Source organism: Podarcis vaucheri (assembly GCF_965113315.1).
Source record: "Podarcis vaucheri genome assembly, chromosome: 9".
In the NCBI taxonomy this organism is placed as follows: domain Eukaryota; kingdom Metazoa; phylum Chordata; class Lepidosauria; order Squamata; family Lacertidae; genus Podarcis; species Podarcis vaucheri.
Window position 1 is genome coordinate 82,066,219 of NC_138767.1, and position 21,534 is coordinate 82,087,752.

Genomic DNA, 21,534 nt, shown 5'->3' on the forward strand with positions numbered 1-21,534 from the left:
TCAGGATCCTTGCAAAATTACAACCTCCCGTTCACTGGTATTTTCCCTCCCGGTGTAATTGCTTTATTTTGCACAATTGTAGCACCCAACAGACATGCATATCTCCTCCATCCGCAGATATTTACAAATCAATTACCTTCCCTGTGTGCTCCCTTTCAATGTTAATGAAATTCCAGAGGGGCAGCTCTGTTAGTCTTTTGCAGCACAAACAACAAAGAGACTCCAGGAACCTTAAAGGCAAAGTTAAAGTGGCTAATGGAGCCTTACAAAGCCATTTCTGGCTGCAATCTACAGGCCTACTCAGAAGAAAATCCCACCCAATTCATTAGCTGTTTTGCATATAGACTTCTGCTCCCAACTGACAAGTTATATGCACTCAGAAACAATGAAGGATGCTTCAGAAGAAAGAAAAGGGAAGAGGCTCCTGTTTAGGACAGCAGTCATTACATGTCAATGAATGTGTAAATGATGTGTATTACAAACAGTGCTTTTTTCTGGGGGGACACAGGGGCACACATACCCCTAAACATTTTGTACATCTAAGTTTGGCCTCATTGAGGGACAGTTTTTCAATATGAGTAGGAAAATGAGAGTACCCCTAAACGTTGTTGTTTTTTTTTAAAAAAGCACTGATCTTATACTCTCCAACTGCCCTGAATTTCCAGGATCACCAATTCAGCTGCCATGTTTTTCCCCTTTGCCAGGAGGAGTCCCAATTTAAGCTGCTCTTAAAGGAGCAACGGGCCTGCAGCTCACTTGCCGTTTTTTGCCTGGCCTGGCTGCAGTTTTGCCCAGGGCCCTTTCAGAGTAACTTGGCTCCCCATCTTCTGCCCCTTTGCAGAGGGGAAGACGGGGGGGGGGGCATGGGGGGCTGTGTGTGTGTGAGTGAAGGCATTTTCAAAGTCTGCCGCACCTGGCAGGAGAGGAGAGGGGAGAGAGCACTTTCAAAATATGAGCCTACCCTGCTGAGAGCATGGAAATGTCATTGCTCTCTCCCCTTTACACTTGCTTCCTCCCTCCCTCCAATTCCTCCCCATTCTGCTTTTTGGATCTTTGGTTAGCCAAGTTTGATTCCCTCCCAAGTGTCTCTCTGCCCATGAAATGCCCCATTTTGGGGATATATACGAGCTCCCCCTGGCAGAAAGACCACTGTCCGATGTTTTCACAGAGCTGTGGAAATAAAACAAAACTGCATAGATTCATCTTATTCAGACACCTGAGAGAGTGGTCTCTGACACCATGAGAATCAGAGAGTCCTTGGCCAAAATGCAGAATCCAATATACTTTTATGCATAGTCTGCCACGTGAAATTTCTTTGACAACAGCCAGTGGATTCTGGCATCGCTAGGCAGGAGCACTGCTAGAGGGATGGACCTAGGCAGGAAGAGGAGTCAAGCTGCAAGCTCATCCTTTCTCTTGGGAAGACATAGCCAGTGGTCAGGGTAGGTTTGGGCCTTTTCACAGGGTATCCTGCCCCATGCCAGTCTCTCCTTCATGCCCAGTGGCTTGTTCTGAGCCATCCAACTCAGCCTTCAGCAAAAACTAAGTTTGACACCCCCCTTAAAATGGCATGCCCTGCTTCAGAAGTCTATGGTGGCCTGTACCTGTGTCCATCTCAATATGCCCCATTTGGCTCAAAGTTCAGCCTCATCTGGTGCATAGCCATGCTGAGAATCCTGGCCTTTAAGGTCAATGGCAGCAAGTTCCTAGTCCTCATGTAAGCAGCTTTAGTGAAGAAAGGAGAGCAGGTCCAGACTGAGCTGAGCCAGGAAGAGCAGTACTTATGGGCTTCTGTCCACCCCTGCAAAGCAAAGTGGTCAGTGAGGGAGGAGTAACTCGGAAAAGACATATGGAGAGCCCTGTCCGGCATTCTGTTTCTAATAGCCACCAGCAAAATAAACCAGCATTCAAGTGCAAACCCATGAAAGAAAAAGGAACGGAACAGTGGAAATATTGTCTCTAGGAAATCAGGCAGGTGATCCTCTCAAGACTTGGCAGCTCAGGAAGGGAGCAATTTCCATTTCAACCTGTATTAATTGCAATTAGTGCTTTTTCCATTCTTCTGCAGTTCTGTTTCTGCCAAATGTTACACTGTTTGTCTCATTGCCCACTATTCAATGTACCTTAAGCTGCACAACTATTTATGTAACTTGCTTTCATTTCAATGTAAAGGAAACCTCAAAGCTAGTAAAAAAAAACCAAACCGCCATCACTAATTACATATTGTTCATGGACTTCAAAACAACAAGAGCTGTTGAACAAATACTACTCCTATTTGCTTGACTGATTTCCATTTCTGACCACAAACATGTGGATTGCAGCAATCCACCTATAGATGGATCAGTCTGTTTCTGACCAACAGTATGTCAGTTTCACATGCATGCATTCATAATTCTATTCCATTCCATAACCATATACCAAAATGATGTTTTATACACATTTTGAGCCAATAATCATTTTGCAACATTTCCAGAATGCAGACAACTACATTTTGTTCCATGTATCATTCTGGGAGCTGCAACAAGTCAGTTTTCAAGTTTTACCAAGAATGAATTCCTCAAGCATCCCTTTCCACCAGTTCCCCTCACTGCCAGTCATGTCTGAGTTATGGGACGGGATGGCAAAAGGATGGCTTGACCTGGAATTGGCAAACACACACTGGCTGAATGACAATACCAGGAACCCACTATCTGTTAATGTTCTGATGATGAAGTGCTAAGATGATTGGCGATCATTAGTCCTCTTCCCTATGGCGCCTGCACATCAAACACACTCCATCATGCTGATTATAGCTGCAGAATGTGTCATGGGCATGAAAAATGATGGGAAGGATATATCCATGAGAACACCAGCAGATCAAGAGGTGTTCCTCTATAAAGCTGTTCTGTGAGCGTCCTGGCTAAATCCAACCCTATCACGATTGGCTCACTCGTCAGTAGAGTTACGTCATTTTCATTCAAAACAATCCCATCAGAGCACCATCTCCAACCATATTAGGACTACTGATGTAATCTCTTGAAAGAACCTACTGGCAGAGGCGTCTTTCCTATTGGGCTTACTGGTGCCTTGCGCCAGGGTGCCGGCCTCTCAGGGACACCCCAGAGAGTGGGGGAGCTGCATGGCTTTGCCGGCCAACTCCCCTTTCCCTGCATGCCTGCCAGCTGTGCCTTGCCAACCATATGGCTGGTGGGCATGCAGCTTCCTTCCCAAGCCTCTGTGAGAGGAGAGCGATCCCTGCAGGGGCTCAGGATGGAAGCTGCACCCTGGCTGGCATGCAACTCTCTCTCTCTCTCTCTCTCTCTCTCTCTCTCTCTCTCTCTCTCTCGCCTGCCTTGTGGGAAGAGGGGGGCAGGTGATTTGTGAGGGGGAAGCGGAGTGTGAGGAGGAGGAAGGAAGGAAGGAAGGAAGGAAGGAGAAGAAGAAGAAGAAGAAGAAGAGAGGGCCCCCCACTCGCCCCCTTTCTTCCTCTGGCTATGGAGCCTCCTAGCTGGATTTGCAGCCCTACTTGCAGGGTCCCCTTGCCCGTCCTGTTCAGCTACATTGAGCCCCAGCCACGAGTAGCAGCAGCAGCTGCTGCCCTGGTTTCTTTCTCTCCCTGGAATCGTGCCCTGTGTTTAATGTTACGGGCAACTCTATCCCGGGGAAGGGAAGCCTCAACCCATCGCTCTTCTTCTTCTTCTTCTTCTTCTTCTTCTTCTTGGGGGATGGGCTCCTTCTCCGCCCTCCCAACAGGGTCCCTAGGGGTTGTAAAGCAAGCCAGACCATTTAGCACCAACCCCATTCATTCCAGCAGCTGGCCATCACCCACCATCACCCATCACCATTATTACTACTACTACTGCCCTCCCCCCATAGATATCAGGGTGGCTCACAGCCTGAAACTACGGTATTAAGCACATGCTAGAAACTAGAACAAAGGCAAACCAAACCAAGCCAGCAACCCTCCTTCTCCCTTATTTGTGAAACAAGCCTGTTAATTGCCTATCCAACTAAAAAAAAAGGCACTGAAGGTTTTTGAGATCAATGCAAGCTAAAAAGCATGGCAGGGGGTTGGGCTAGATGACCTGCAGGGTCCCTTCCAATTCTATGTTTGTATGAAAAACACACATGCACAACTCTGGTCCCTCTGCGGTCCTCGCCCCAAGTAGCTGTGTGTGAGACTTGCTCCCCAGAAAGTGTGCCTTGTCTTGCTACCTGTGGTTTTTGGTCTCTCGTCAGCCCCCTCCCCCCAATCTATTCATATTCCTTTCTCCCTAATCTCCAATATTATATTTTCCTCTGGCTGAGACTTAAAAGAGCCCTAATTCCCAACTGTGTTTCTTGCTGCAGTCTTGCTACTGTCTGCTCAGAAGTAAGGCCCTATTAGATTCACCAGGGCTTACTCTCAGGTAAGTGCAGTTAGGGCTGCAGCCTTTGTGACCCAAGTTTTGGGTCCTTTTTAGGTTCAGGATGTCGCTGCTTTACCCCCATCCCCACCCCCCACAATATTTGAAAATGTCAGCTTTGTACATTCAGTTTCCCTTTACCTTTAAGGCATTCAAGAGACCTCCCCTCTGCCTGGTTTTGTGGTTTCCACTCTTTCACTATTGAGCATGCTCAGTTTTGGGAGAAGAGTGTTAAAATATTTTCTTTGAAGGATTGGTCAGAAAGCCCCCATTAGTGTGATTATTAGTATAGCACCTATGATTCAAGAAAACGTTGAATTTGTTGTTTCTGAATGAAGCTCTCTGGGTGAATTTGGGCCAGTCATAATTGCTCAGCTGAACCCACCTGAAATGGGCAGAGGGAGGGCATCATGTGGTCACCTTTGAAGTGGGGAGAATGGGTTCACCAAAGTGTGTTCCTAATCATGGCTTTGTCTATCACTGCTGCTGCTAGAGCTGGGAGGGAGGGGGGATTTTTTTCAGCAGACAGCTGCATTCCTTTATGGGCATCTTTCTGGGGAGTATATGGTGCTGGTGGGTGGGGTCACAGGCAAAAGCGTGTGGAACAAGAAAGTAAATTTCTCAGTAGGCCTCTTGACACACACATACCCTCCCCCCCCCATCCAGACATGCAAGTAGAGTTCAGGTTTATCGGAGTTCAAGGATGCCCTGTAGCCAGGTAGAAACACCCAAGGAAAGTGCAAAGCAGGGTCAGGAAGGGGTGTGGCCTGGGGAAGAAGAGGTGTGGCTTCAGATGGGGTGGGGCAGACTCCTGAGGGCCAAACAGAGAGGCTTAGAGGGCCACGTTTGGCTGCTGGGCCTGAGGTTTCCCAACCACATATTTTTATTTATTAAATGTGTATACTGCCCTTTATCCGCAGATCTCAGGGCGGTTCACAGGGAACTCTGTTCCACCACAGAGATGGACTGAGCAGCCTCATTCTGTCCCATTTCAGTTTCAGCTACAGTCAATCAGGGCCGTCTTTAGCATATGCACCACCAGGGTGCAAAGATCCGCCCAGCGCCCCCAAATTTAGTTTAGCCGTCCCCAGAATTTTTGTTGGGGGGGGGTTCAAAGTTTGGACTAGAAATCCCATCAGCTCCAGCCTGAGCTTTTTTTGGGGAGGGGAAATCCAAGGTTGTTGAGCTTTCTTGGGAAGGGGGAAAGAAAATCGCTCACCTGTAACAGTGACGCAATGGAAATAACTGCTTTTGTTTCCTGACTCGTTTGGAATATTTGACACTGCGGAGTAACAGAGCGATGGAGGAGGGGGCGGGGACTTTCGCTCCATTGCTTTTCACTGCCACTGATCAAGAGGGACCAGTATTACAGTAGGTATACATTTGGCATCCCCCAGAATACATTTGGCGCCTGCCGGAATTCAGCGCAGGGGTGCACCGCACCCCTTGCACCCCCCGGGGTACAGATGGCCCTGCAGTCAATCCTACATCAACTCCATCCCATGTTGGTGAAGAATTTTAACGGTACATGCTGTGTGCACTTTTAATGAAAAATATTAATTTATCAGCACTTTTCAGCCCATTTGTTCACAGTTCATACCAATTTTTTTAAACAACAACACATATTTAGGGGTGTCACTTCTGTGCCCCAAAACTGCACAACAAAATCCGGAGAAGGGTGTAGCCCAAATGTGAGGTGCGTTCTGATCCACGAACCAGTTTGGGACCAAATTTCTCCTCCACCGTTACCCTGATGGTTCTCCTCTCAGCCCTATCCAGACAGATAGAATGTACGCTGCAAATCATAAAGTAGCCTGCTCATTATACTTGCACACGAGGCATATTAAGCCTGCCTAGGGAGAACATGGCGCAAGGACTAAAATACGTCACGTGTGAGAGTTGTTTCTGCTGGTTCATCCTTCAAAGTCCCCATACTGCTTTCTTCTTCTTCACTGCAATAGGAACAGAACTAGGACATTGCCTTTCCTCTGACCCTAGGACAGAATCAATGATACCTTTTGGAATGAGATTTGGTGCAGGACATTCCTAGAGGCTCCCACTGGGAACACTAATAACTACATTTCTCTGCTTCTAACATAGCTAGAGATCATAGCACCTTTTGCTAACATAAACCAGATGAGTCGTGCTCCAGTATGACTTCCCAGCCTTAGCCCTCAACTTGCTGTGGAGGGGATGCTTGAATCATCCTGATGTTTTTCATTAAGGAACTAAATTTTGTTCTGCATTGAAAGATCCCTTTGTTCCCTCCAGAGAGCTGTCATGCTGAGAAATTGCCTAAGCCCAGTCAGCTCTGATGTTTGCTGTCTCACGCACCACCTGCATCAAGCTGACAGTTCACAGATTTTAGTCTAGGATTTGGTATGTACTGTACAAACCACAACCTGCTCTTGTCTCCTTTGACTGTCCTGGGAAGAGAGAGGCTGGAAGAAGAAAAGAGAGGCTGGGAGCAAAAAAAGTGTGTGTGTGTGTGTGTGTGTGTGTGTGTGACTGTAACAGAGACATCTTGCACAGCTCAGCAGTGAGAGGGCTCACTTTGTTGTTCCTGTTGAGAAAGGAAGCCTCCGACTCCCATTGCCCCCTGCAGAAAGGCACAAGGAGATGCCAAGCCACACTCAATTGGCAGAGGAGAGAGGAATACACACACGGTCTATCCTTCACCCGCTTAACACCGCCTTTGCTGAAAAGGCAACATACATAACCAGAGCCAACCAAGGTCCACTGCAAATTTTCATTGGAAAGCTCCTGCAAACATTATCTACCGGTACTTCCATTACAATAATCACAAGATGAGAACCTGTGGCCTCCCAGAAGTTGCTGGGCTATGTGGATGCGAGTGATGGGGACTAAAGCAACACCTGGAGCGCCACAGGTCCCCCCCCAAAAAAAAAACTTAGATTGAATCTCTGATTCCTGCCCTCAATCACTGCAGGGTTGAAAATGAAACGTTCTGGTCCAATAGATGGTACATTTCTGACCCCAGGTGGGGTGATAACATTCCTAATGTCCATCAAATTAAAATCTCCACTAAAATTTCCCTGCAGGCAAAGACATAGCACACTGAAAAGTTGTTGCCTCAACATCCCTCTAGTGAGCTAGTTTTCTACATGTTTTCAGTGCAGGGAAGCATTTGACAATGGTCTTCCCTGTCTTTGCTTGAAAACAGCATCTCCTCCCATTGGGTCCCCAGACATTGCTAGACTACAACCCACATCACCTGCAACCAGCCCTGCCAATGGCATGGGACGGGGGGAGTTGTAGTCCTCCAGAACCTGGGGGAATCTGCTCCAGAATAATGCATACTAGTCAACTACCATTGCATTCTGCCACAAATTTGGACCACAACCACATTATGTAGAATGAAGTAGCAGAATGCTGGACTGTGGTCATATTTTGAATGCACTTACCCAGAAAGAACTCCCCGTACAGTGGTACCTCAAGTTACAAACGCCTCAGGTTACAAACGCTTTAGGTTACAAACTCCACTAACCTGGAAGAGTTACCTTGAGTTGGGAACTTTGCCCCAAGATGTGAAGGGAAATCGTGTGCCGGTGGTGCAGCGGCAGCAAGAGGCCCCATTAGCGAAAGCATGCCTCTAGTTTAGAACAGGTTCAGGTTAAGAATGGACCTCCGGAACGAATTAAGTTCATAAATACAGGGACCACTGTATATGGCAAATGAACACACCAGAGTGGGGGGAGGTTCAGTATAATCATCTGCCAGATGTGTTTGTTTACCACATTCAGAGACTTTTTTTGTGGGGAACATTCAATAATATGACCAGGCAAACAGCCTGTGGTACAGTTCAAAAGTATTTATTTATTTATTTATTTATTTATTTATTTATTTATTTATTTTTAATTGAAATTAGATACTGCCTTATACTTGGAGGTCTCAGGGTGGTTCACAGAATAAAATCAGAATATAAAACCACAAAATACATAATCAAAATAAAAACAACAACAACACAACAAAATGTCTTTTAAAGTGCACTTCACTCCCCTTTTCCATTTCTCAGACATTGAGAAACCACCCCTAGTCAAAGTCTTGCATAACCAGGTGCAGGTGGGTGGGAACCAGAAGTGATATTTGTTTGAAAAGGCTTGTGAGCTTGGTTCTCGTACCGATTGCCTATTCCTGGGCTAAGCCTATGGGCAGAGGTACATCTGCTCAGAGAGCCTCAAAACTGGTGGTGTTCTTTTGCAGCTGTATTCTGCAACAAGTCATAGATGTAATGGCCATGAATTTATGGTCCATCCCCTGGACCATCCACACATCATTCTGATTTATTAGTTGTTATGCAATACTTCTACAATGTTGTTGAGTCAGACCACACCTGGAGTACTGTGTCCAGTTCTGGGCACCACAATTCAAGAAGGACACTGACAAACTGGAACGTGTCCAGAGGAGGGCAACCAAAATGGTCAAAGGCCTGGAAACGATGCCTTATGAGGAACGGCTAAGGGAGCTGGGCATGTTTAGCCTGGAGAAGAGGAGGTTAAGGGGTGATATGATAGCCATGTTCAAATATATAAAAGGATGTCACCTAGAGGAGGGAGAAAGGTTGTTTTCTGCTGCTCCAGAGAAGCGGACACGGAGCAATGGATCCAAACTACAAGAAAGAAGATTCCACCTAAACATTAGGAAGAACTTCCTGACAGTAAGAGCTGTTCGACAGTGGAATTTGCTGCCAAGGAGTGTGGCGGAGTCTCCTACTTTGGAGGTCTTTAAGCAGAGGCTTGACAACCATATGTCAGGAGTGCTCTGATGGTGTTTCCTGCTTGGCAGGGGGTTGGACTCGATGGCCCTTGTGGTCTCTTCCAACTCTATGATTCTATGATTCTATGATTCTATTGCTGTTTGAAGGGTCACTTTTGCAATATAGCACAACAAAAATGGGGCAACACAAACACCCCAAACTAGAACATTTGGGGCATGAAAAGTTAGAGAAAGTTCTGGGATATATATGCTCTGATTGGAAATGAAGCAGGAAGACCACCCTGAATCCACTGTACTGAAAGTGGGACACACATAATTGCCTCAATACCATCGTGAACACATATGAAACACACAACAGAAAGGATGCCCACTTCAGCCACTGTTTTGCACCTGGCTCTGTCTAGTAAAACCAAAGTAAATGACCCAAGCCTGGATTAGGGGTAGCCAACGTGAAGTCCATCAGGTACTGGTGAAATGCAGCTCTCACCACCCCCGGCTCAATGGCCAAGGCTGAGGGGAGATGGAGTCCACCTGGCAGGTACCACATTTGCCTAGAACAGATACAATGCCCTCGCTTTGATTAATGCAGACAAGTCCACACCATGAACGAGGTAACATACAGTGGAGCTTTCCATGTTTCATCTAGTGTCATGTGCTAAGAGAAGAACCCCCACTTACCCAAGGAAGATCGTGTCAGGATGCAAGCTGATTGGCTTCTAGGGGTGCAGATCCTCAGTGGGTGTGATCCACAGTGGGTGTGATCCTCTCCTTTGCTTTCCAATCATGTGCTGAGGAGAAAATGTCATCACAATTAGAATTTTAAGAGATTACAGCTGCAATGAAGTAGACAAGGGAGGTAGCAGCAATTTTAATGCAAGCGTTCTCGAAGATGGCATTTCTCCACCCAAACAAAATAAAACTGCAAGTTTGGATTTGGATTTGATATCCCGCCTTTCACTCCCCTTCAGGAGTCTCAAAGTGGCTAACATTCTCCTTTCCCTTCCTCCCCCACAACAAACACTCTGTGAGGTGAGTGGGGCTGAGAGACTTCACAGAAGTGTGACTGGCCCAAGGTCACCCAGCAGCTGCATGTGGAGGAGCGGAGACACGAACCCGGTTTCCCAGATTACGTGACTACCGCTCTTAACCACTACACCACACTGGCTCTCTTCTTGGATCACTCTTGAGTTGGAAAGCTGTGATTAAAGCTGCATGGAATGAAAGCAATTGAAGCAAAGTCAATAGCAGAATCATTGGTGGAAAGAGGCTGAGAAAATTGCAATGCAGTGGAATGATTAGCAGAGAAATCCTAACCCCCAGATTCACTGGATGGAGGATGTTAGGATGGAACAGCACCTTGTTGTACTCCTGTATTGAGAGCCCCAAAATATATATCACTTGTGTTGTTTCTGCTGGCAATAGCCCCCAAAACAGAACACTATGTGTCAGAGGAAATATTGGATCTGCTGAATCCATAGTCCCCTCCAGAATGGGGCCCATCAACTTCACCAGGCTTGAGTTGGCACACTGAAATCCCCACCAGCATGTTGACCAGCAGAAGCGACATCTCACCCAGCACTTCACTTTTGCATTGTTCTGTAAATTCTTTTATGCAGAGATTGTTTCTTTATAATATCAGTGGGTACATGGCTGAGCTTACCTTCTCACCATGAGGTGGCTCACAGCTGTGTGTTCTTTCCATTAAACATTTCTCCCCCACTTCCTGATTTAAAAAAAGCTCCATGAGAGGATTTGCATTGGGACATCTTCCCCTGGACTTTGACAGGGGCCATGAAGGTTGTCTACCAAGTGCCTGAGATCAGTGTGTTTGCTGATCAGGAGTGCAGCTGACAGGACCATAATGGGCTTCCCACACTTGAAAGCCCGTCTGAAGAATTCCAAGAAGTGAGGGCACTTGGGGCTGCATCAGATGATTTGTAGAATGAAAGGAAGGACATTCACAAAATCCTTTCACCACCTTAAAGATAAGGTAAGCACAACAGAAGCCCTGCACCCTATCCGTAAGAATTTCACTTTAAAAACATCTCTTGAATGCTTCTCAGATTCAGTCTCTATTTGTGTGTTAATTGATGGGCAATGGTGGTGGTGGTGGGGAACCATGGAAGGAATTTTCAGCATAAAAATATCCATATATATTAAACAAGATTGCATTTATTTTAGGAATGTTTAATGAATGCCCATGTAGGCACAGATGACAACATTCCAATAAACAAGAGGAACTAAAAGATTAAGTAAACTCTGTTTCTTCTTATTTCATACCAACAGTATATATTTGTATACAGTGGACGCTCAGGTTGCAAACGTGATCCGTGCAGGAAGCACGTTCGTAACCCGCAGTGTTTGCAACCCTCTGCACATGCGTGGGTCCTGATTCAGCGCTTCTGCACATGTGCAAGTGCCGAAACACAGAATTAACCTGTTCTGGTACTTCCAGGTTCGGCGCAGTGCACAACCCGAAATCGCGCAACGTGAAGCGTCTGTAACCCAAGGTATGACTGTACATGCAAAAGGATCAAATGCTAGCTTCTCTGGAAGTAACTGGGAAAATCCCTTGCCTGAACCCCTGGAGATGTGCTGCCAGCCAGTGTGGGCAAGGGCCAGCCAGCTCAATGAAGCAATGGGTCAGTATACGGATCTTCCCTATAGTGCAGGAGTGGGGAACCCAGAAGTTGTTCGTCTCCAACTGCCATCAGCCTCAGGCAACACGAGTAATGGCCAGGGAGCCATTACTCTACGATTCCACGATTCTATTGCTGCCTGCACCAGAAACTCCTGGTGCAATGTTCATCACTTATTATGCCCAGTGAGTCCTGGAGCGTCACAGTTTCTCCATCCCTGCTATGGTGCAGAGAAACCTGTCCAATGGGGAGAATTTCAGCAACAGCTATAAAGGCTTCTTTGATATCCATACTATACTTCATATGTACCATTTTTTATATATTTCATATATTTATTTATTTTATTATTAATTTATATGCCATCTTTCTTCATTCAACAAAAGGCAGTGTGCATGAGGATTCCCTGGTGATCATGCACACAGCTATTCACCAGAACCTGACCTTCTTAGCCTTAGTAAGGCGGTAAGATGCCTCCAGATTGCAGCCTGGTCTGAACAATTGCTCCTTATAACACAGATATCAAGGAGGCTTTTGCTCCTGGCTTTGTAGCCTGAAAATTGAGTAACTGGGACGAGGGGCAAAGACTTCATAAGCTTTTAAAAAACTTATTCCGCTGTATTTGAAAGAACACAAGAGAACCACCATTGCAAGTGTACTTACCAATGTCAACCAAAGCCTTTATATAATCAAATATGTATTGAAAGTGAAGAAGAAGAGGGAGAGGGAGGGTATAAATGGAAACACAGCTTGAATGAACCTTCTTGGCACCAAGAGAATACGCCAACTCCAGTTCCCAGGCAGATGGCATCTGCTTGGAGACTTTATACACAGCTGACAAAAAGTTCCAGACCTAGCAATGAGCAATTCCATTGGCTTATTTCAATTTCTGACTAAGGGTCTAATATTTCAAAATACAGTCCAGAAAGACAAAGAAAGAGAACCCAGGCTTAGTGAGTTTCTTTCATTTTATCTGATTTTTTATTGAAAGTTTTCAACATACAATACAATAAAAATATGATACTAACAATCAATGGGGTTTTTTCTTTGCCATATTGGGTTCTGAGGATATGCCCAAGAGGTCAGCAGCAGTAGATTCTCTTCTGCCTCTGCTTCTCTCTCATGTCTCTCTTGTCCCTCAGGGCAGAGATGTATCCTCTCATTTTTTTGTAAAGTGCCATGGAGTGTTGGCTGGTGCCCATTTGGACTGGTAGGGTGGGAGGCAGGGAGTCCAACGGGGTGGGGCCAGAGCCAATGACAGGCAGAGCCAACTACTTCTGCTTTTGTCCCCAAACTCCCTGTTGAATTGCACAAGGTAATACTGAGACTAAGGGAGAAGGAGCTAACAGTCATTTGGAGGCTTTTAAGCAGAGGCTGGATGGCCATCTGTCATGGAGACTTTAGCTGAGATTCCTGGATTGCAGGGGGTTGGACTAGATGACTCTTGGGGTCATTCCCAACTCTACGATTCCACGATTCTATTGCCGCCTGCACCAGAAACTCCTGGTGCAATGTTCATCACTTATTATGCCCTCAGTCCAATCCATGAATTACATCTTTAGAAGGCTGAGAACTGCAATGTAAAAGAGAGGAAAATAAACCTTGCCAGCCCATCCCAGGCATGGGAAAGTGTTCCAAAACGATGAATCATCCTTAGCCCTTCCTTCCTTCCTTGAATTTGTCAAGAGACGTCAGTGCCATGCTGATCTCAGCTTCTGTTCTGCCTCTCTCCACTCTTCTGGGTGAAATTGCTCTTTAGTCCCCAATAGTCTTCTTCCCTGGGAAGGCCCTGATGAGGCATCATTAAGTCACCTCTTCACCTTCTTATCCGGTAAACTAAAAAGACGGAGATGAATTCTCTCTCCTGCAGCAAGCAGGGTTCTCCAGCCCTCTAATCATTCTCTACATAGCAATCCCCATTCAACAATCACAGCAGACTTCACAAAGCATTAATGAATGAAATCTCATGGCACAGACATAAACGCCAAGTGAGGTTATACCCACAGCACATCGCCACCAAAGCCATGGCTCAGTCTGGAGAAGGTCTTATCTAGAGCAGAGCTGAAACCCCCACCCAGCCCCAATGCATCTGCATGCACACACACACACACACACAAATTTGGTGCATCTTTGCATGACAGAAAGTCAGGTTGGCATTGGGGCAATTTTGGAGGGGCATGAACAAAACGAGCAAGATTTAGAGTGGCAGTGAGCACACATTCAGTTCCTGGTGGCCTTTTTTCCCAGTTGTTGATGACATGGGGCAAGGGTGCACCACCTGTGGCCCTCCAGATGTTTCTGGACTACACCTCCCACCCATCAATGGCTATTGTGCTGGTCCCGTGGGCTAACCAAGAGGCGAGGTCCAAGTCCAGTCCGAGGTCAAAGGTGCAGTAAGGAGACAGTCCAAAGAAGTTGAAGCTGGATGCAGGGCAGGTAGGCGGGTGAGGTCAGGAGCTCCGGCAGGACAGCAGGACAGGGTTCAGGCAGGAACTGACAACCAACAAAATTGCTCCCGCAACTTGGGACTGAGGCTGGCTGGCTTTTATCTGCCCCGAGGCACAGGGCGGCCCTGATCCTCAGGTGACTCGCCTCTCCTGGCCTGGAGGTGAGCGCTCCTCCTGCGCGAACTTGGTTCCCTCTGCCTCTCTGCCCTGAGCCTCTGCAGCTCGGGAGAAGTTGGAGGGTTACTGGACCCAGAGGCAACCTCAGTCTCCCCTGATGGGGCTGAGAGTGGAGCACCTGCAGGCAATGGGTCCTCCATCACCTCAGGAGCCAGAGCAGACTCAGCTGGTGCCTGCACCTGAGGATCCAGCACAGGCGAGGACCCTTCGGGCTCATGCCCCAGCCCCGGCTCAGCTGGTTCTGGAAGTGGGGAATCCTGGGCAGGCTGGGATCCCTCAGATTCAGCCTCCGAATCTCAATCCCAGGCCATCACAGCTAGGCTGGCTGTGGCTAATAGGAGGTGTAGTCCAGAAACATCTTGAGGGCCACAGGTTGTGCACCCCTGTCATGGGAGATGGAGGCACTTTCCTGACCTCCCATCAGGTGAGTCACTACTGCTTATGGGGAGGAGGAGGGGCATGTTGGCAGAGAGGGCAGTATCATGCAAGCATAGCATCAGGAGCCCTGCTGGAGCCCTGAAGAAGGAGCCCTTCTTCCTTTCTTTTACTTGAAAATATCCCAAGTAAAAGCAGGGAGTATTGCCTTCACTCTGGATGCATCATGGAATTGTCATGAAGTCAAGTGAGAGCAAGGGCAGTAAACTAAGTGTCATGAAACCAAGTCAGAGAGATGGCAATGCATTGTGCCTTCACTCTGGACAGGGGTGTAGCTAGCTGCTCTGGCATCCGGAGCGGCGGGGGTGGGGCGATCCTCCCACAGGGGTGCCGCGGCAATCTGGGCACAGGTCCACCCCAGGGGGCGGCGCGGGGGGTCAGCTGCCCATGGAGTCTGCCTGGCAGACAGAAGCCCCATGCTGCCGTTTCGGGCAGTGCGGGGCCCCAAGCCACCACGTTACTCCCAGGAGAGATGCGTGGCTCAGGCACGCTGCAGGCCAGGCCCCCATGGTGTTCCATTTTGTCACACCCCTCAAGGATGACACCCGAGGTGGGCCGCACCCCCCTTCCTACGCCCCTGACTCTGGAGCCTTTCAAGGAAGGAAGGAAGGAAGGAAGGAAGGAAGGAAGGAAGGAAGGAGAGAGAGAGAGAGAGAGAGAGAGAGAGAAAGAAAGAGAGAAAGAAAGAAAGAAAGAAAGAAAGAAAGAAAGAAAGAAAGAAAGAAAGAAAGAAAGAAAAGTCTTCTTCACCAAGCAACAGGACTTCTAGAAGTGGAACTGCTGCTGCCTGCACCATAAAGCAAGTATGGGTGGCAACAGAGAGAACGGGAGTCAATTTCATGAAACTTTTTGCTTTCCCAAAGCCTTCACTTGGGGGTTAAAAAGTTCCATGAAGGAATTTCAGGTCATCTATGGCCTTCTCAGGGCTTAATTCTGGAACCTGTTTTCAGTGCTTAGCCCTGGAATAGGTGGAGCTATGTAGTGTGTCTGAGCATCAATGCAGCGCCTTTCTATTGCTGCTGAAGATCCAAAGCCCGCCTGGAAACATGATAAGGCGGGCGGGATCACTGGTACTTCTTTAAACAAATTCTTCATTCATCGAAGCAGAAATAATTGAATTAGCATTATGGGGAAAACAAACCAAACGCATGGCTTTCCTTGTCATTCTTTCACCATCATGAAATGGCGCTGTGTGTGTGTGAGAGAGAGAGAGAGAGAGAGAGAGAGAGAGAGAGAGAGCTCTCAGCCAGCAACATTATGATGCTGTGACATCTTGATTATATAGCAATGCTGTGTTGCATTAAGGCACACACCGCACCATCTAGTCTTGGTGTTACAAAAATGTCATTTTTAGCACAAAGATGACTAAAGCACCAGTTCTGTGCTGTTATTTTCAAAGCCTTCCACAGCCCTGTCTTCACCCTATCTCTTTGTCCTTAATACCCCAGAATATCCTGAGCCAGCCAGTCAAAATGCCCTGTGCTATCATAGTAGGAAAATAAGGAGGGGACGTGATAGAGGTGCAAAAGATTATACATTGAGGAGAGAGAGAAAGTCTCTTTCTCATGATATTCAAACCCAGGAAAATTCAATGATGTTGAAATTTGGAAAATTCAGGACAGACAGACAAAAGATAATTATTCGCACAGTGTATAGTTAAACTATGGAGACAGCGCCCACAAAAAGCCACAATGGCCACCAACTCAGAGGGCTTCAACACAGGATTCCACAAATCTATTCAAATTCATTATGGTGGAGTAATATAGAGAAAATTGTTTTTATTGAATACATAAACAAAAATACATTTCTCTCTTCCACAAGTTTCTCAAGAAATTTGAGGTGAGTTACATCTAATTGGCTGAACATTTTTCTTGATGTAATCAGAGCCCCCCAGCCCCCCCCCCCCGGTACTCCTTGAGCCTCTCGTGGTTTCAGTCATAGGTTTATGTTTCTGCATCATCCTGGGAAGGTGGCCGATTTTGGAGAGGGAAAACTCTTGTTCTAAACCTCCACTGCCTTGCGGCTACACTCATTCATAAGAAAGGCTCTGGGAGTAAACCCTGAGGAAAAATCAGTAGCCACTGCCTTGCAGGACATCTTCCGGAGAAGAAAAGGCTAAAGAGTAAACCCTGCAGAAATCCAGAGCGTATTTCCCCTGCATGTGAAGACAGGCTCTGGCGGATGGAGCGGATCAGACCAGTAGTGGGTCCAACGGGGGTTTCTGCATGTCCTGCAGAGGGAAGTGAGGGGCAGGTGGGACTCATCCACCTGGAAAGTAGCCCTCTAGGAGAAGGAAAACTCTGGTCTTAAACCTCTGCTGCCTTGTGGGATATTTTCGGCAGAAGAAAAGGCATTACTCCTTAAATAAACCCTATACAAATCCAGAGCGGAGTCCCTAAGACAGTGGGATGGCTGCTTGTACACAGAGGAAGGTCAGGTGGTACCTGGTGCGGAAAATTTCTTGTCCCCCCCCCCACACACATACACATTGATTTTAAAAAAAAAAAAATGCCTGCAAAAATGGTTTTACATTATTTCATGTTTTCTTACAAAGGAATGTGGATTCTGGGCCTCTGATAACAAGTAGGCGACTATGGACAGATACTTAAATCTACAGGATGGATTGTGTTTTGGCTTGTGTTATTTTATTTATATTTATTGTTTATTTATTTAATAAAATGCATTTTAAAAAACCTGCAAAGTGCTTTACCAAAAGAAAAAAGAAAAAAAACCACAGCAGTAAAATCAAGAAAAATTAACAATCCTACTTTAAAACATACAAAAGCTAAAATATTAAGATTAAAATTACTTCTACTTCCTAAGCATCTAGGTATGCTTACCTAAAGAATAATGCTTTTAGCAGGTGCCTGAAAAGAGTCTAGCAAAGGCACGTTCTTTGTTGCAATAGGCGGGGAGTTCCAAAGGGCAGGTGCTGTTGCAGTAAACAATGCAGTACAGATGTTATGTGGAACCTGGAGCAGTGCTTGAAACTACGGAGGGGGAGGTTTTATTTATTGTGATTTCACTGTGCTCTGTATTATCTGAAAAGGAAAAGGTTTATTTAAAAAGCAGGACTGTACAGCAGCAATCTAGTCTCATCATGATCAGTGGGCCTTATTCCCGAGCCGACGGTGCATAAGATGGGCTGCAATCCTATGCACCCCTTGCATCCAGAGAATTGTAGAGTTGGAAGGGACCCCTGAGGGTCATCTAGCCAAACCCCTGGGGCAATGAAGGAACTCAACTAGACCATCCCTGACCGATGGCCATCCATCTTTTGTTTTTTCTCCCCTCAGCCAGGACACACAACAACGGAGACTGGAGGCGGTGGGGAAAATAAATTTTGACAATGGGGCAGATTTGTCAGGCGCGCACAGGAACAACTTAAAGACTACGTAGCGTAAGAGGCAGGGATCCAGCGCAGATAGAGAGGAAGACCTTGGGGGAGGGGAGGACAAGAGGGCCAAAGTCCGCCCATTTGATCCTCTTTGGGGTGGGGGCGCTAGGGCTCTGGGACCACCCTCCCCAAAAGATTTACTTGTCTTCAATGTATTGTTACCACTGTTATTCTATAGTTCAGGTCCTTTTTAAATTAAACACTTTCTCTAAAATTAAAACAGCAGAAGTAATCAGTAGCATCAAAGGAAAGGCAAGAGAATAGACCCCAATAGATACAAGGGAGACACGGATACACCAGCACACAAAAGTAAATAAAATCCAGCCTTGGGAATGTACAGTTTGCTGTACTTAGCCTTGAGACTGAAAGGGCTTAAGAAATAAAAATATAAAAGTCTTGTGTCTGGGAATATTTTTCTGCAAAAGCATCAGACTGGTTCTCAAAAGTGTGAACTTCATTAATAGAGCCTAACTGGTCCATGAGCCACAGAACAGCTTCGCTGCTTTTTCTCCTCTTCTTTTAATTCCACAACTGCTTGGGGGGGGGGGGTCCCGGCTTCACGCAGGGGAGGCCGAGCTGCTCCTCCCGGCGCCACAGGCGGGCAAAACGGGGCGGCAGCGCTGCCACTGTCCCGCACGCGCCACTTTGGGGGGCAGCGAAGGTTTTCCGGAGGGGGGTTTGGGCCCGAAGGGGGTGCGCAGGACAGGCCGCGGCCTGGGCAGGCCTCCTCAGCAGCCGGCCTAGGAGAAGAAAAGGAGGCCGAGGAGACTAGGCCTTGCCTTGGCCCCGCCCCCAACCCAGCTGGCCAATCGGCTGTGTGCAGGGGGCGGGGCGAAGGCAAGGCCAGGCCTCGTCTACTCGGTGGCGTCTCATTTTCTTCCCTTAGGACCTGGGAAGCCACGCGGAGGGTGGGGCAGTAGGACGGGGCATAAAAAACTTTTTTTGACTCTGCTCCACTGAACTGAAATTTCAGCCTTCACGACATAGGGAAACGGCCAAGTAAACAGCTATTTTTGTGGAGGAGGGTCAAGATATTAACTGATATGCATGAAAATTCACATATAGCTATATAATCCCTAGTGTAGTAAGATAAGACCTTTGGAGCAGGCTTTTTTTTTAAAAAAAGTGTTTTTTATGAACCACCCTAGTAGGGCAGTAATTGTTCCTTGATAATTAGTAACCCCACTCCATGGTGGCACCCGGGGCAGACCCTTACCCCCCCCTTTCCTAGACTCCTGCTTGTACATCTCCTTCCTGCAGCCAAACGTATTGCTCTTCTTTCCTTTGGACCCCATCAGCGAAGACGAGAGGCGGGTCTTGTCATCCAGGCAGCCCAGGACTTCCAGGCACATTGCCCAGGCTTGTGCCCCAGAGATATTTTGCAAGTGAGGTGCACCACACCATTTATTACCATTTCTTATTATGGTACTCTCCATTTACCTGTTGGTAAAGGTAAAGGGACCCCTGACCATTAGGTCCAGTTGTGGCCAACTCTGGGGTTGCGGCGCTCATCTCGCTTTACTGGCCGAGGGAGTCGGGGTACAGCTTCTGGGTCATGTGGCCAGCATGACTAAGCCGCTTCTGGCGAACCAGAGCAGCACATGGAAATGCCGTTTACCTTCCCGCCGGAGCAGTACCTATTTATCTACTTGCACTTTGATGTGCTTTCGAACTGCTAGGTTGGCAGGAGCAGGGACCGAGCAACGGGAGCTGACCCTGTTGCGGGGATTCGAACCGCCAACCTTCTGATTGGCAAGTCCTAGGCTCTATGGTTTAACTTACAGCACCACTCGCATCCCTTTTACCTGTCTGCATCTCATCACAAATATCCTGAAAACTAGCTTTGTCAATAATAATAATAATAATAATAATAATAATAATTCTGAGTGCAATATTCCATGCTAGCCTTGGTTTGCTTTGGTTTAGTTTTTATAGTCATAGAATCACAAAATTGTAGCGTTGGAGTTGCGCCGTCAAATGACTCTCTAAGCATTCTATTTCGCTCTCCATTATGGTCTGGCCTCTCTTTGAGAGCAGCTGTGGGCTGCCACCACTCTGTCTTCAGCTCTCTCCTCAGACCTCACCTTTCCCCACAATGGCTCTGTAGCCTTATTGGAGTTCACTGATTGGGTCTGCGTTGCTCTGGGATAGGAGGAAGGAAGTCAAATGACACCGAGGTTGGTTCAAAGAAAGAGTTTATTCTGCAGAAGGCACTTGCATGGTGAGTCCACAGCAAGTCCAAAGAAATGAGAAGTTTCATGCAGTATATATATCTTCCAGGCACCCTCTCCCTCCTTCCCAAGGAATCCAACCACGTCAGGCTATGTACGCAGGTTGAAATCACATATGTTCCTGCTCTGGTATTCTTGACCATAAAAGGATCTTCCTCTTCCTACTCTTATCTTGGAGGAAGAGGTCATCATCTCCGAGAACACACCCTGGCTTTGTTCCCGGACTTAGGTCTGTGTGTCAGGGTTGTGGTAAGATAAGACCTAGAGTGTCATCCCTGTTCCACTATGGAGTGGACAAGGCCATCCTTATCGTCACAGACTGATAAAGGAGACAGCCTTGTTTATGCAGCTGTGTTCTTGTTATGCATTTGCTCAACAGCTCAAGTTAAAGCACTTTAGAAATGCTAAGAAGAAAAGGGGGGGTTGAGTCAGTTTTAAACTGACTGCACAGAAACCCATTCCTTCAGCTCAACCTTGCCATGCTCACTCCCGACATAAACAACAGTCCTGTGAGGCAGGCTAGGCTGAGGTCCCTCTATGAGTTTCATGGAAGAATCATAGAGTTGGAATAGATCACAAGGGCCATTGAGTCCAACCCCCTGCCAAGCAGGAAACACCATCAGAGCACTCCTGACATATGGTTGTCAAGCCTCTGCTTAAAGACCTCCAAAGTAGGAGACTCCACCACACTCCTTGGCAGCAAATTCCACTGTCAAACAGCTCTTACTGTCAGGAAGTTCTTCCTAACGTTTAGGTGGAATCTTCTTTCTTGTAGTTTGGATCCATTGCTCCGTGTCCGCTTCTCTGGAGCAGCAGAAAACAACCTTTCTCCCTCCTCTATATGACATCCTTTTATATATTTGAACATGGCTATCATATCACCCCTTAACCTCCTCTTCTCCAGGCTAAACATGCCCAGCTCCCTTAGCCGTTCCTCATAAGGCATCGTTTCCAGGCCTTTGACCATTTTGGTTGCCCTCCTCTGGACACGTTCCAGTTTGTCAGTGTCCTTCTTGAATTGTGGTGCCCAGAACTGGACACAGTACTCCAGGTGAGGTCTGACCAGAGCAGAATACAGTGGCACTATTA

At 47.0% G+C, this 21,534-nt stretch overlaps 1 protein-coding gene across 1 annotated transcript in view; it reads right to left on the reverse strand.

The window, feature by feature from the left end:
• LINGO1 (leucine rich repeat and Ig domain containing 1) overlaps positions 1-21,534 on the reverse strand; it is a 750,774-nt gene that overhangs the window by 224,210 nt on the left and 505,030 nt on the right. Inside the window, exon 3 of the mRNA XM_082238393.1 lies at positions 9,801-9,910. The gene's annotated coding sequence lies outside the window, so the exon portion shown is untranslated. The remainder of the gene's footprint in view (positions 1-9,800; positions 9,911-21,534) is intronic.